General features: G+C 39.1%; 1 non-coding gene across 1 annotated transcript; it reads left to right on the top strand.

Annotated features, from left to right (window-relative positions):
• Positions 1-15521: 15521 nt before the first annotated feature.
• Positions 15522-15596, top strand: TRNAT-UGU (transfer RNA threonine (anticodon UGU)). The gene has a single exon. It is a non-coding gene; the product is annotated as a tRNA-Thr (tRNA).
• The last annotated feature ends 820 nt before the right edge of the window (positions 15597-16416 follow it).

Raw genomic sequence — 16416 nt, 5'->3', positions numbered from 1 at the left:
ACATGGAGCGACGTGGACACTAAATTGTGTGCATATTCAGTTTATTTAATACATATTATATACAACTTATATTATTTAATCAACCAATTCATCCATCTCACAATAAACCAACAGCAAAAATTACATAAATTGTCTCTCAAATGTGCACGTCCCTTTCCTCGAAACAATTGTTCATGCATTTAAAACAAAATCAAATTAAGACAAGTCTTATTTCTCTGTCTGGTAATTTACAATGCATTACAGAGAACAATGATATATTGCGAGCAAAGCGAGCAAGAACATTTTTGGATCCAATTTTTTTGCAGGCTGAAATCAATATTGGTTTAATAGGGCTCAAACAATTTCACGGGACGCCAATGCATTCTCTCTCTCACAACTTTTGTGCCTCCCCGACAGGGACGGGTAAGGGTGGGCAATTGCCTACCCAGAAATTGCTGTGCCCACCCGATTGCCAACCCAATCAAATTCAATAAATATATACACTTGGGAAAATGCGAATGGTCCAATAAAATAAGTTATTATGGTGTTCACTTCATGTATATTTTACTTGTGAATATTATCTATATTACAGACAAGTTCACATATTATCATTAAATAAAAAGCTTTGTTGTCCTTTAACGAAACACTGATTTCGTGAATAGGTTTACAAAAGTCAGAGTAAATAATAAGTTGAATGAAATTAGTTTAAGCTTTTCTTTCAACTTCCTTAACTTTATCATTGGAAAGCGAAAGGAATTTCCAAATCTTTTGAAACAAAAAATGTGATGTAATGCCCACTTGTATGCTTAAGCAGCCAGTGGGGTTAGGAGGCTTTATGGGAGGCGCAAAATTGTACAGAATATGATCAAGATTAGAACAGGATTATGGGCCTGAGGGCTGCAGCTTCTGGGTTTCACAGGGATGATGCATCAAATTGCTTTGAAAATGTGCCACATAATGAAAAGAAATAGATTCTTGAAATGTGGCAAAAATATAGAAATATAATTAACTGTCTGCCATAACTTGGCCAAAAAGTAACTGAAACTGAGTGTAGAAGGGGTGGAGTTTAGTTGCTTGATGTTGTCAACAACGGGCTTCCGGCCTGGATATGATTAAGGTAATCTGTTAAACAAATAAAAACCACTTCTTCCTCCTGCAACACACAAAGTTGTTTAGTTAGGTCTACATCGAAATACTAAGACAGAGGTAATTTGATATGTCCCTTTCACCATCACAATTTTATATACCTGTCATCTTCTAATTTTGATATCGTATCCAAAATAGATAATAATAATTTTATATTCATTCTACTAATAAGAAGCAATCACAAAAATAGATTTTGATAAAACAGCTAGGTAGGTTTGAAAAATACCTGCAGAATTATTGACTTGATGAGTTAGCAACCGTATTAGGAATCTTCTTACATGAATTGTTGTTTTAAGTCCACTTTATGCACAGATAGGCAATCGGGACTGGAACTACAGTTTAAAGTGGGGTCCAAATCACTATGTACCTCCACCGGTTATTGAACCCGAGACCCCTTGATCACAAGGCGACGACTCTACCACTATGCCATCAGGGAGGCAAAATCTTCTTAGAGATACATTTTCCCAATCAGTTACGTAATCATGTGATTTTTCTTATGGTTAACTAACATATAATAGGGACAAAATTTTAGAATTTTGTGCTTCATAACATAATACATACAATTTTATTTATTTATTTATTTATTAAATTTCGGTGATATTTTGCCAAAATGTCCTTCTTTAGCTTAGGTAAATATTATGCAGAATGAACTAAGAATTTGATTTATACCCGGGTTCTTGCCTTTTTTTTAAATTTTGCTAATAAGACATTATTCATACTTATGCCAAACGCTGAGAATGCACACGTGATGTGCACCCTTCCACAGATCGGATTGATTTTAGTTATTATGTATTAGTTTTAATCTGCGAATTAATTAATGTTTAAACGATATTTTTCATTTTATTGCAAGATATTTTTAGTAAGGGGTTTGCCCCCGTATTATGTGAGGGACTCGATTAGCCATTTAGAAATAAATAAATAACAGTCTGCGTGTAAAACAAAACAAGGTGGCGAACACACTATGTTTGCATTCTTCAGTTCGTCCATTTCATCAACATGTCGTAAGTGAATCACGATTATTGGTACTGCACGACACTCGAAACACGATGGGGACATTTTAAAATGAAGCGTTTTGAATTTCAGTCCGTATCTGTTGGTAATTCTATGTCTTGGCCAGTTTGTAAATGCTATAGATACTTCTTACAGGCAGGTGTGCACACGGAGGTGCTAAAGATACCTGGCTACCCCAAACGTCTTCTAAAAAATGAAGAAAATATGTTGAACTACCATTAAAATTATGAAAATAATATCAGTGGTAAAAAATAAGGAATTTCGTTTCATTTGAGACCAGCTCTCTCTCTCTCTCTCTCTCTCTGAGTCTCTCTCTCTCCACAAAACAATGTGATATTCCTTTACTATAGTAATCAGTAATCACGTAGTAAATAAATTATTTTTGTCTTGATAAATCGCAGAGCCCCTTCACATATCGGACCGTAAATATTCTTTTCCCGAGGACCGACTTGTCTGTTAATGCAACCTTCCAATATTTCCAATAAGACTTTCATGTTCGAAGATTTTCATGAATGCTCTCTCACTTCTCATTCAATGACAAGTGTATCAATTTTCAGATTTTTGCTTACAGTTGAATTCTACGGTTTAAAATGACATGTAACACATGGCATTAACTATCGAGTGACCAGGTACAGCAATATATTTTATGAAGTAGGCTAATGTGCATTAGAAAACATGGTAAACCTGAACCTACAGATGTACTTCGTGAGAGTGATTCAGCTGATAGTACCCGTAGAGATATAGCCTTGTATTTATCATTTTCAATTGTTTACTTTCATTACTTAAAATGTCGACACGGTGATAGTAAAACCTGTGCTAAAGTGATAAAAAAATGCTCATTCTATATTGTTAAAATTTCATGTTCATATACTTAATAGTTTCTGTGAAAATAACATGAAGTTACGACTATAGGCTAGCCATGTCCAGGTAGGTAACTGAAACTTCCCTTAAGGGATCCCCAAATAAATTATTCTGCGCGCACCTATGCTTACAACATCGCAACTATAATTATTCTTTTGTATTTTGCCAGATAAGTTGTTGTTTTCAATTCAAGTGGCAATCTTGTTACGCGTCCCTGGAAGTTACGTCAGAGCGATCGGTTGGTGAGTTGGGTTGTATACGTACAGTCATGGACACTTCTGGGTTGTAATGATTGCATTGAAAGTTAATGGGATTGTTATAACCCAGAAGTGTCTGTGACTGTACATACAGGTTAGATTTTCAGCGCTCATAGATCAGAAACTAAGCACTTTCGAGGTTATGAGAATGAGGAAAAGTTTATTGTTTTTTTATATATATTTACCAGCATCCAACCGTTGTTGAAGTTGTTTTAGGACACCCTGTATATGTTGGAGGGGTGGGGGACGGGCATGAGTGCATGAAAAACTCATATAAGGTCTTAGATTTATACTGCCCACCCTAATTTATGAATATACATCTTCTGCCCACCCAGTCGAAAATTTCTGGCGCCGCCCCTTCACCTCGATGGTATAATGATAACATCGTTACCTTGTGATCAGGGGGTCCCGGGTTTGATACCCGCTGGAGGCACATGGCACAGTGGTGCTAATCCCACTTTAAACTGCAGGTTCAGTCCCGATTAGCATTTCTGTGATTAAAATGGACTTTAAACCATAACCCAATCAATCAATTTTACAACTTATTTTCCTTCAAGTCGTTCGGCGCCCAGGGCTGACTCCCGCCACCCCCTAGCTACGGTAGTGAAGACTAAGAAAAGATAAGACTAACAGTAAGAAAAGCAGGTAATGCTAGCCAAGCGATCAAGAACATTTTGCGAAAAGTATTTTTATTTGCATAAAATTTCAAGTTGTGGGCGGTAATTGCAGGTACACTTGGCCGTCAATGTTTGCCCCCCCCCCTTGTCCCCCCAACAACTCATTTCCGTCCAAGGTTGGGGGGCATTACCTCCCCTGCCCCTCCCACCCCTGTGGTCGCGCCACTGCATCGGAATGAAAGTGGCGACACGTGAGCTGCGTTCGCGCTAAATCTTTCGTTGCTGGGTCACTTGATGTCGACAAATAAACTCAAGGTCAACAGATTTAGGGTCGCGTGGGTGGTGCAGGAAAACGTGTAAACTGCTTACGTGTCACTTATGATGTAAGCGCTCTCATTTTGATAGGAGTGTTTGGGATTGATTACGTCAGGGGAAATGATTTCCTTACGCTAACCTGATGTGAGGGTAGGAAGTATGAACTAGGAATGAAGTTAATGGCAAGCACAAACGCACATGTTGTGTGTGTGTACGTAGAGGTCGATTTGATGTTATAAGTTCACTTTATGCACATTAAGGCTAATCGGGATTAAACCTACAGTTTAAAACTATGATCTGCACCACTGTATGCCTCCACCGGGTATCGAACCAAGGTACAAGCGAACAACCCTACCACAGCGCCATCGGGGAAGCCGAATTAAATATTATCATGAGGATCCATAACATACCCAACTTACAGACCCTATTTCCAAGATGTCTCAACTACAATTTTACATTAAACAACTCTGGGAATAATTGAATGTCGATGCTAAATTAAGATGTAACACAATTCAAACAAGTTTCACATGTAGCAGTTTCCTAGCTCCTTCCTTGCTCAATTCATTCAACTTAAATTGACAATTTGTACTAGGTGGTTAACCGTGGTGACAAAGTAAGAGAGTGATGGAAAATGTGATAAACACATAAGAGGAAATGAAATATTTCCGCAGCATTTGTCTCAAGTGACGGTGGAAACTTCAAGTTCAACACCCACTGAAACGCGGCAACAGAAAGCAACAGAATTTCTGTTGTCTGCTTCTATTGAAATCAAATGGTGTAATGCCCACTGCAGGGAAACGCACGTTAACAACGTCTCAGTGGGCGTTACGCTTAACCCGTGAATTACAACCGGCTACTTCCAAAAACGAATCCGTTATCTTAGACGTTGAAAGGTAACGAGGTGTCTGACAGACCCGAGTGAAACTTAATTTGTCGACCATTTTGTGATACAAACTGCCATGGCAATCCTTTTGAATGTACCCCTAGGTGCTTGCACTTTGGATGTATTTCTACGTTCTCTCGTGTTCTCGTCCCTCGGATTCACATTACCAGTTGAGTTACACTGCTTGACACAAATATCGCTGACTTTTATTCCAAAGAAGTCGAGATTTGAACTTTAAGTTTTGAAAGTGAAAGTAATTAGAAAATATTAACTAACTCTCTGGCATTCCTAAAGCGGAAAGTGAGAGCGTCCCCTTGTAATCGAGGAATCCCGGTTTAAATACCTGATTGAGGCACATAATGGTTCGGATCACACTTTAAACTGTAGGCCCAGTCACGACTAGCCATACTGTGAATAGAGTGGACTTAAAACACAAACTCGAACTTAAACTCTAAAGTGGAAAGTTTATTGTCACAGCAACCTAAACTTTTTATCCGTTCCTACAATGGGTAAGATTAATTCAGGTTTCTCCATTGTTACCTGTTTCCTTATAAGCGTCTTATTTATTGCCATTCCATCTTCGTCTTGGCCTTTCTATAAGTTTCCTACAATTAGGTTTCCCAACCAGGATTCTGTAAGTTTTCTTTCTTCTCCCATTCGTGCTTCATGACCTGCCCACCGAAATCGTCTCTATTTAATAATTCTAATAACATCTGGTGATGAATATACCGATTATCAAATTCATTATTTTTTACCCTTCTTCATTTTTCCTGTTTCCGTCATACGACTCGCACAAGACCCTGAATGAAAAAGAGGAGGTCAACTCCGCAACACATGAATATTTAAAAATCCTTGGTGAGAACAGTTGTTTGGCAAAAAGCACGACAAATAACGTTTACATTTGTATCAACAGGAGACACTGGCACAGTTCCTCTGTAAGACTTAATCCAACTCATTACTATGAGCAAGAAATTTCAATGGTGCACAATAACGTTTTGTGTGAACAACAAATCACACAGCATTTCACAGTGATAGTCGCTCCTGCGGCATACAAATATATTTTTTAGAAAATAATTTTAGGCACAATATGTTTCAGGATAGTGTTTCATATATTTACATTACATATATAGTATTTTACAGACTGAGTCTTACACTTAACTTTTGTAGTCAACAATCATAACTAATTGATATAAAACGCAGATTTTCAGTTCTGAGATGGATGTTCATTGTATGTTTTAAGTCCACTTTATCCTCATATAGGACTAGACCTACAGTTCAAAGTGGGATCCTGACAACTGCGCCCTCCACCGAGGATCGAATCAAGGACCTTGATTAGAAAGTGACAACATTAGCCACTTCACTGTCGGCGTTTTTTGAAAGCTTTTTCTGTTTCAGTGTACATACTCTGCGTTTACAATAGACTTTCCCAGCTATATTTTCTGTTTCGTATTCTTTCGTTATTCTAACAGGCTTCTGTTTATGTTTTCTGATTCGTGTGTTTCGCTCTTGCTGCTTTCTGGTTTCCCATTAATTCCAGCCCCCTTCCTCCCCCGTTGACAATTTTCTTCAAGACTCCTTGAACAAAATAAGCAAGGAAATCGTTAACTGGAATATCCTAATATAACAAAAGTCTGAATGGAATACATGTACGTACCCTACATATTTTTTTAAATATTTAAACAAGTACACAATTCGAACAAGTGTTCTCGGGTTACCAGTCAGGTTAAATTGGCGTTGGCTTCCAACGTTTCGAGGGCATACATTGGATAGCAATGCTAAGTTTTAGATTGGCACAGAATTTTATAGTAAGGGGGATCGAACTTTGGAGTTCAGGGGGGGCAATCAATATTTAGCGCTTTGGCATAAAATTCGTATGGTGATCATTATTTAGACACCATACCATTTGATGATCGTATGGTATAAAGTGGATTTTACTCTGGATTATTCGCTAAGCGGCGTGGCGGTGGGTGTCATAGTCATCCGCCTTTCTTCCTTCTCTCTTAAAACAAACATCTGATGCATGAAAATTTAGTGAAGTAAAATAGAGCACCGACTACTAAATAAGAAGTACACATGTAACTATTCCTTATTTTACGTTACTTTTATGCCACTTTAGGATAATGAAGGTGAGAGAGATGGTTTGACATAGCATCAGGTACGGTGGCGCCACAAACTCAGAGACAACAAAGTGGGTGCAGAAGAAGCAATAAGAGAACAATTTGGAAGGAGCAAAGGTCGCGGCACCGTATGAAAATATTTACTCCTTATTAAATTAGTATTATTGCCAGTTTCTTAATTAATGCCCTAATTATTTTCTTGCTCGATTCGCTTGCAGTGCTTCGCACAGTGTACAACAGCGGATTGAAGAAAAGGGGCATAGAACGCTGGAAGTCACCACAAATATATATATATATATATATATATATATATATATATATAGTATACGGTTCACATTTTGTGATATTATATGCGAAAAGATTATTGTAGTTCGTGTCTTACCATTTACTTGATATTGTACCACTTTTTCACCCCATTTCTTAGTGATGCACCCTTTTCGTTTTTGGCGCCCATGAGCAAATGGAGAGTAAGTTGGGAAAGAGTAAATAGCACGGCATCCTTTGAAAGTATTGACGCAAAATTAAATTAATGTAATATTATTGAAAGTATGCAAATAAATACATATAAAAATTTTCCCGCGCGCTTCGCTCTCAATTATCCCTATTTGGGTCTTGATAACATGATTCTGAAGGATTATACTGTAGCTACATTACGGTTTGATTTCATTTTTGTTATTTAGCGTCGCTTTTCTTTCACTTTGGGCTGATCGCGACGATGAGAATGAATGATGACATGATAAAATTGATGAAGGAACATTCACAAAATAACACTCATGCCCAGCCCGAAATTCAAACCCGTGGTCTTTGGCGTCGTAGCGTGCTGTGCTAATCACACCGCCACGAAGGTCGGCTGCTACATTGCCAGACACGACCAATATTCTTGGTGTTGATTGAATTTTTTAATAAATTTAGGAGATGTAGCCACAGTTCATTAGGTGAATCACTTTCCAAAAAGGTTAAAAGTGCTTTCGCAACAGGAAAACGCGCCATCCCACAAATCGAGCGCCCCAAAGGCAAATTGCACTAATTTTGCTTCGAATTTATTCCCCATCCAGCCTATTCACAGGACTTGGCCCGTGCGATTTCTTCCTGCAGGTGCACCATTTTAACGAAGTAGTTCTATTAAAAATACTACTTTATTGTGTGTTACGTGTGCTGTCATAATTGTACTAAATATACTACATACTAACGCATTGTAAAGAACCCGATACAACAGAAAAATATGTAATGTAAGATGTGCATATCAAACTTGTCGCAGAAAGTGAAATTTACACGTGAGATACAATCCAGATTTTTTTACTTTGAAATACTCTAAGCCTAAGAGGAGAATTTGTTGCAGGAGGCAACAAATTCTATTTTCACTATCTACGGCTCTATGTATGAAACGATAATTGAATCAGTCATACAAACAAACAAGTTCTGGTTAAGACAACTGCAGCATGAATATTTGGTTTGCCCCACTGGTGTACTCAGGGTAGGGGTTGGGGGAGATGATGTTGCTGCAGTTCCACAATTACCTATGAATTTTTGAGAAAATTTGAAATTCTGAAATTTTGAGAAAATCAATTTTTTCAAATGAAAGCAGAAAAAACTCTGGAAAAGCAAAATGATAAAAGCAAACTCCCCTTAAAACGACCCTCCGATATTTGTCTTTGAACAACTTTAAAAAGGAAGGCAAAAAATAATATTTATGAAATATTTTATATCCCATCTTCTCCCAGAACAATTCCGCCCTCCTCCGAAAAGAAAAATCATGCGTATGCAAGTGGTGTGCCCAGTTAAATTTTTCTATCTTATCATTAAGTTGTGGGCTTTTTAACATCTATTCCCCGACCAAAAACACTGAATACACATTATTTATTTTCTGACATTTCAAATTATCTATAAAATCAATGTGCTTAGCTTTCTGCGTGTCGAAAATATACATTTTAAGATATACTTGATTGACCACTTGATAGGCTATTGCATCTAAATTAAAATCAGTTACTATATTTATCAAAATAATATTGGGTGGTTAAGATGATCGAATTTAGTTATGAATTTTGGACTATTATCCTTATGCTTGGTGCCTTGAAATTCTTTATTTGGGAGACTCCGTTCAGGTCCTTGAGGGGGATGGTCACCCTGGTGGAGGGAATCATAGTCCCTGTTTGGCCCAGTAAAAAGAATGTCTAAAGCAGGAAATGGTGGCAAAAAGATTGCTAACGAAAGTCCTTGGTATGCCCCTGTATGTAGAGTTCGGTAGAGTTTTATTTTTAAACCCACTTTATGCACATAAATGCTTTTCGGGACTGTGGACTTGCAGTTTAAAATGGAATCCGAACAACTTGTACCTCCACCTTGCATTAAACCCGGAGCCCTTTTGATTACAAAGAGGTGGCATTACCACTACGCTACTCATCAAAGAAAGAAAAAACTGAAACTCTTCCACAACTTTTCAAGACAGGAACTGTTCCATTTGAAACATAGAAGGGGAGGAGAAAGGTCTTCCTCTTTCTGATAGGGAAGGAAGTGTGATAATTTTCATTGACATTTCTTAACATTTTGATGTTTTCCCCTCAAAAATAGGACGAGGCCCCAATGACTTTTTTATTTCCATGTGTTTGTACATACAGCGTAAGTCAAAATGATGTTCCCGATTTCAGTGTCTATTTATTTCATTGTAATGATACGTAAATGACTGATATTGCACACACAGATTGAAAAACTCAAAATGTTTTTCCTGGCGTATTATAAATGTTATCTGTGTGATCCACGTGTTACACGACACACATCTAGTCTATAATCAAGTTCCTGCCACACTCTTCCTAGCATGTCAGGGTCCACGTCGGCTATGGCTGCAGTGATGCTCTCACGCAATTCCACCAATGTTGTAGCATTTTCTAATTGACTTGCCAGAAGGCGGTTCAACCACAAATCTTGTTCGGAAATGTCGCTGAACGAGAACACAGAACGCTTTCTGCTGTCCAGTTGTAGCCACTTTTCTCACTGCTACTAAACTGCCTTCTGGTGGCTGACAGCGCAACTACGAGTCTTCAATAGAAAGAAGAAAAAAAAAACTTTTTGAGATTGTATTCCATAAAAAAATTACTTATGCAAGAAAAGCTCATTACCTTTCGTAGAAATACAATATGGCATACCAAGTTTTACTCTTCCCTTTTGCTGTTTTGAGAAAAGCCTAATTCTAAAGTTGCGGATTTCGCAATAATTTAATATTTAAAGGGTTATATCTACTAACAGCGTCAATATCCAAGTAATGTGCTATTTCAGTGAGTGCTGATAGTGAGCTTCCATGTCGAGTAAAAAGAATTGGTAGTGTTGTTTAACCAAGATATTACGGGCCGAAATAAATAAAAATACAGTGGAAACCTGTATTTCGGGCTCTCTTTATTGCCGCATAACAATGGAAAACAACAATCCCCATAAAAACAATTGAATCTATACAAGCAAACAGTCTTACACTAACAACATATTTTTAAGAGGTATAGAGAGAACCTCAAAATTTCATGTTTGAGGCCAGTGGTGGCGATTGGATTCCAAAACCTGGGGGTGGGGCGGTGCAAGGAAAATTTACTTTCTCTTGGTAGTCAAGGCTTAGCATTAAGAGGCCATAGTGAGGAGGCAAAAAAAATAGGGATTGAATTGCTTTATTTTACTTCGCTTTTTGTGCCCCTTTTGGCTAATTTACGAATATGGGGATAAGTGACGATATGATGAAATTGATGAATGGACAATCAAAAACATCTATGCCCAGGCCAGGATTCGAAACCGGAACCCCTGGCGTCGTAGCGCGATGTTGCAACATCCTCCAGTTGGACACCAGTCGTCACAAAGTTAGTCCGCTACTCCATTTGTCGGGAACATTAGACTCTTAGTAACTCATCAAGGCTTGCTGGGTAACAAGTATAAAAAAGCCAATATATCTGAAATATCAGTATTTGCTGTAGGTTCACACATGCATATGCATTTTTCTATTATATAAGGTTACAAACCGCATACACGGAATTTGGTCCTGGCACAAGTAAATCATCAATCAGAACTTTGTTTTTCAGTTGATTTGTGCAGTTTATTTCTTTCTTAATAAACTGCTCCAATATCCGGTATTGCTGAAATATTAACTTTAGAGGAAGAGACCTTCGATCTCTTCAGCCCTCGACCCGAAATAGCACTACACTGAGGCTCCGGAAGTTCCGCTGTCGTCATTGTCTTCATCTTTGGACCCGAACTGGAACTAGATGTAGACTTCGTTACTTTTCATTTTCAAATCACTAGATATTATAAAGCCACCAATGGACACTGACAGATCACTAATCGACTGTATGAGTTGTCACACTTACCTCTGAAGTCTCATTAACCGATTCTATTGTACAGGTTAACCGGGAAATGAATATTTTCATATTCTAGAACGTTCAGCAGGAAAACGATTCGTTAATATAGCCAGTAGTAGTTCGACTCCTTCTCTTATTCAAGAACGTTCCCTCTCGCGCTTTCCAGAGATTAAAAATTACAACGAATCGTCCTACTTGTGGCGCTACCTTTGTTGTGCAGCTTTCAAATGCTGACAAGTCTTTCCATAGTGCTCAAATTCGCTGCGACAACACCGAAAGCGCAAGAAAAGTTTACGTGCAATATTATGAACAACAGGGTTATAGAACATTCTTCGTCTTGCCTTGATAATTATTTCTCTCTTTAAGTCATCGTCCTATTATTCAAGAAGACAAAAACCTATTTTTTTTTTTAAAGTAACTTGAAAAATTTCCGATCCCCACCTTGGATACGTGCTATTAACAATAAGAGGGTTATAGAGCATTATCTGTCTTGTCTCGATAATCATAACTCTCAAATTATGATCACCTTATTCAATAAACTAAAAGCCTCATTTTATCTAGTGTAATCAGAAAATTTTCGGTGGGGGGCTCGAGCCCCCTTGGATACGTGCCTGATGTCAGATTAAGATCGATGACTTGCCTGTTGTATGCAGTAATACCGATCTCACTTCAAAACCTTTCTACGCTGAATATGACATGGTTTAACAAGTTGAACAAGGGATGCTGGACGGCGTGAGGAAGAAAAAAGGGGTGATGAAGCACCCTTCCCCACCTCCTGGCGGCCCCCCTGATTCTAAGTAAACCCGAACTCATACACGAAAATAGTTATCGAACTACTGACACCGAAAAAGTTACCAACTGTATATTGCCAAGTTCATACTTAATGCCAATCTTACATACCTACAAGTTTCTTGTGAACAATTTAATAACTGTAAAATATCAGCACTATGCCACGAAAATTTGAGTTTCTGTTGTCTCGGCACGGTGAGATTGTCAGTTTCGGAATGGTGTCCTTCCTTAATCCACAAAGCTGCATGCTTTGGGGCAGGGAAATCTTATGAATGGACCATTAATGGACAAATGATTTTTCAATTGTGTCTGTTACATAGTTAAGACATGGAATAATATATCCTTTGAAGTCCATTTTTCTTTAGAGGGATAAAAACACTTCTGGCAGGGATAAAAATAATTTTCTTTTGCAGGGGATAAAATTTATTGTGGTGGGGAAATCACCGGCACCCCCTTCGCTTAATTCGCACACTGCTTAACTCATTTAATTAATAACCTTCCTAAAATACCACTCCTTTTCCTCTGTCTTAACACATTCTCCCCGCTCCCCAACCTTCGTTTCATTACTAACATAAAAAGTAAAGTGTTCCCCTGTGCTTTGCACCAAGCTATGAAGGCGTATACGGAGTGTGGATTTAGGACCCCACACTTTCTTGATCAGGGCCGAAGGTGGGGCCGCCTTTATATCCCAGAGTATCCTCCACGTACCCACTTTATACGACGCTGGGCGGGCACCAGAGCCGCTTGAACAGGTGGAAAAAATCCCGTGTCTCTCGCATGGTAGTCAGACGCTAGCTGAGCTACCGCGGTTTTCATTACTAGCAATTGGATGCCATTAATTTAATTCAATTACTAGCAAGTAAGATCTTGCAACCAAGTTCGTTTCTAGAACGCCGGAACAATCTTGGTCCACTATATCCATGATAAGTGAACTAGATTTAGCTTTAGTGCCTCGTACATACATATAATTGAAACCGTCAATACATGGACGAAGAGAAAAACGGGGGAGCCGAAATTCCGCTGATCTGACGCCCTTGTTTATTTTAAAGGCACCAGGGCAATAAGCACCTACCCCTGAACGTATGCGGGAGGAGGTTTCAGGGGTTTCCCCTTTTTCTTTCCTTGTCTGTTTATTACTGAGGGAAAATGCAGGGATTGAAGCTGAAAGCTAGTTGTGGAAGCATTCCCTTTCATCCCATGCTGCGGCGACCTATTGAAAGAATACGCTCCATTCTTTATGGAACCAAAACACAATTATAGTCCACCCCTTCCAAGGTCAAGTGGAAACAACCTGCATTTGTTTTCTAAGCATATGAAGTCACGTACGCGGTCAAGAAGACGACGTGGGCGACCCCATGCTTTCCGAATCAAGTTATGTTTATTCCGTACTGAAAGAGACAAACAATACCCAGTCTGTAGGCCACATCGAACCAACGGAAAGCGACGTAAAATAACGAAGAAATAACTAATACCACAAAGAGCATATAGATATCTCACATATTTAATAATAATAATAATAATAATAATAATAGTAGTAGTAGTAGGTAAAATGTAAAGTTTCCCGCGCATATAGCACCGTGCATGAGGCAAATTTAGGGGACGTGGGAGCACATATTCTTGATCTCGGCCATTTTGGTGGTGATGTGTTCAGCACCACACTCCGGCCGCCCTTACTCCCGAGGATTACCCCAAGGTACTATTTTTTTTAATCAGGGTGAGCCTCAAATAATAATAATAATAATAATAATAATATCTGTATCTGTATAATAAACGAAACTTTGTATCAAGATACTTTGAGAGTTACTTACAGATATGTACTTAATTTTACATTCATTTTGGAAGACAATGTATGTTTCATAATTCCCGGGTCTCTTTGGTTATTCCTAGAACACCCTTCTTTATGAGATGGGGCCTAGTGTTGTGTAGGCCCACCAGATCAAAACAAACATTGGAGGAGCAAGGGAATTTGTGCTTTCTTCATAGCATTGCTAGCGACTTCTGGCCTGTCACGAATTCACAGCTCTCATAAACAAATGCGTGTGAAATAATGTGTAACTGTAAAGACAAGAGAAGAATTCGCACGAAACCTAGTGGTGTGAAAAGTTGGGTAAACTAAGGTTGAACTCGCATTATTTTATTTTTTAAAAAATAAGCTTGAAATGATAGTGAGGAAACAACAACACCAACAACAAAAAGAGAGGTTAGGCAGAAATATTGATCTGCTTTCCTGATGATACATACCACATTTCATTTAGCATAACAGAGGGCTTCCAGCCATTGGATGTAACCGTCACTTGAACCTTAAATCCATGCATATACCTACCTATATGTACATATGTATGTATGTATGTATGTAAATATATTTATGCATATCCACTACTTACCCATTTTTGACATTCGCAACGCTCTGTAGAAACTAAATATTCAGAGCTTAATCATCGAAACTCAACAAACAATAGATGTACAATTTGCCAGTAAGAAATTTACTTTTGAGTGCATAGGTGGGGGGGGGGGAGCGGGAACAAAATAGAAAACTTACAACTCTGCTAAGATGGTAATTACTGTAAATATAGAGCTTTTAGGCAGATTTTTTTTACAGTCGCTGTATACCTTTGAGGACTAGAGTGATAATTCATTTGAGTAAAATTGGGTCAAGGCCTTCGATAAGGCGGGAGGAAAATGGATTTTCGCTATTTTGCGCGATTACAAAATGCTGTAAGTTGAGAGATGTTTAGTTTTTCTTTCGGCGAAGTGACGAATTTGATTGATTGATTAATTTGGTGTGTTAAGTCCACTAAGGCTAATCGGGACTGGACCTACAGTTTAAAGTGGGATCCAAACCATTATGTGCTCTACTGGGTAGAAGTGGCGAACTTGTTTCAACAAGTTAAACTTACTCTAACCTCTGGCGCAACTGCTCTAATCTCTGACGATATCTTGAATTGTACAAACATTGCCACAACAACAAAAACAGTGCTTTAATGTCGCACAAATATCATCTACACATTCAGTTGCTTGCTACACTATGTGGAAGAAAATCACTGGACATCCCGGTTTCAACTCTGAAATGAACTCCTCATGGAAAACAGAGTACAGACGGGTATATATACGGCAGCAGGAGGCTTGTCAGATAATTCGCTGATAAAATGACGGACAGGAAAGAGCTCAGCATGTTTGGAAGAGGGATCATAGTAGGCTGCTCCATAGGAGGTATGAGGGCCTCCCCCATGGCGCAGTGGTAGCGTCCTTGCCTTGTAATCAAGGGGTCCCGGGTTCGATACCCGGTGGAGGCACAAGTGGTTCGGATCCCACTTTAAACTGTAGGTCCAGTCCCGATTAGCCTTACTGTGCATAAAGTGGACTTAAAACAGCAACTCAAACCAAACCATAGGATTTATGAGTATACGTAGCATAACTGATGCCTGACAGGTCCCTAAATCAACTGTAGTCTTTGTCATCAAGAAGTGGAAGGAAAAGGGACACTGCAGCAGTGCACCACAAAGTGGAAAACCCACGAAATTGGACGACCGGGACAGGAGAGTGCTGAAGAGGGAGATTCGGATAAACGGGACCCGTCCTCTGCATTCGATGCAGAAGAGTTTCAAAGTGCGACCAATTTGACTGTTTCGACCAAGACACTTGGCAAGGAGGCCCATGCGCTCGGTTATCATGGTCGAGCCGTTGCCCACAAACACCTGATAACAAAAGCAAGAAACGGCAGAGAGTACGCTGGTGTAAAGAGCGGAGAAACTGGATGGTGGAGCAATGGCAGAAGGTCCTATGGAGCGATGAATCACGCTTCACACTGTTTCGATCAGATGGGAGAGTGTGGGTATGGCGATTACCCGGAGAACATCTGTTACCCGAGTGTAGTGCCCACAGTGAAATATGGTGGTGGCGGCATCATGTTCTGGGGTTGTTTCAGCTGGCATGGCGTGGGTCCACTGGTACCGGTGTATGGCCACTTGACGTCTGCGTCGTACCGAGATATTCTCGACAACTCTATGGTCCCCACGTTGTGGCGTTTCTATGGAAACGAAGAATGTGTGTTCCAGGACGATAATGCGACTTGTCATGTTTCCAGGGCTACCATGGAGTGGTATGCAGAAAATA

This window comes from Lepisma saccharinum, chromosome 11 (assembly GCF_977018435.1).
Source record: "Lepisma saccharinum chromosome 11, izLepSacc3.1, whole genome shotgun sequence".
Taxonomy (NCBI): domain Eukaryota; kingdom Metazoa; phylum Arthropoda; class Insecta; order Zygentoma; family Lepismatidae; genus Lepisma; species Lepisma saccharinum.
The sequence above is the reverse complement of the archived record's forward strand: the minus strand, read 5'-3'. Positions and strand labels throughout refer to the sequence as shown.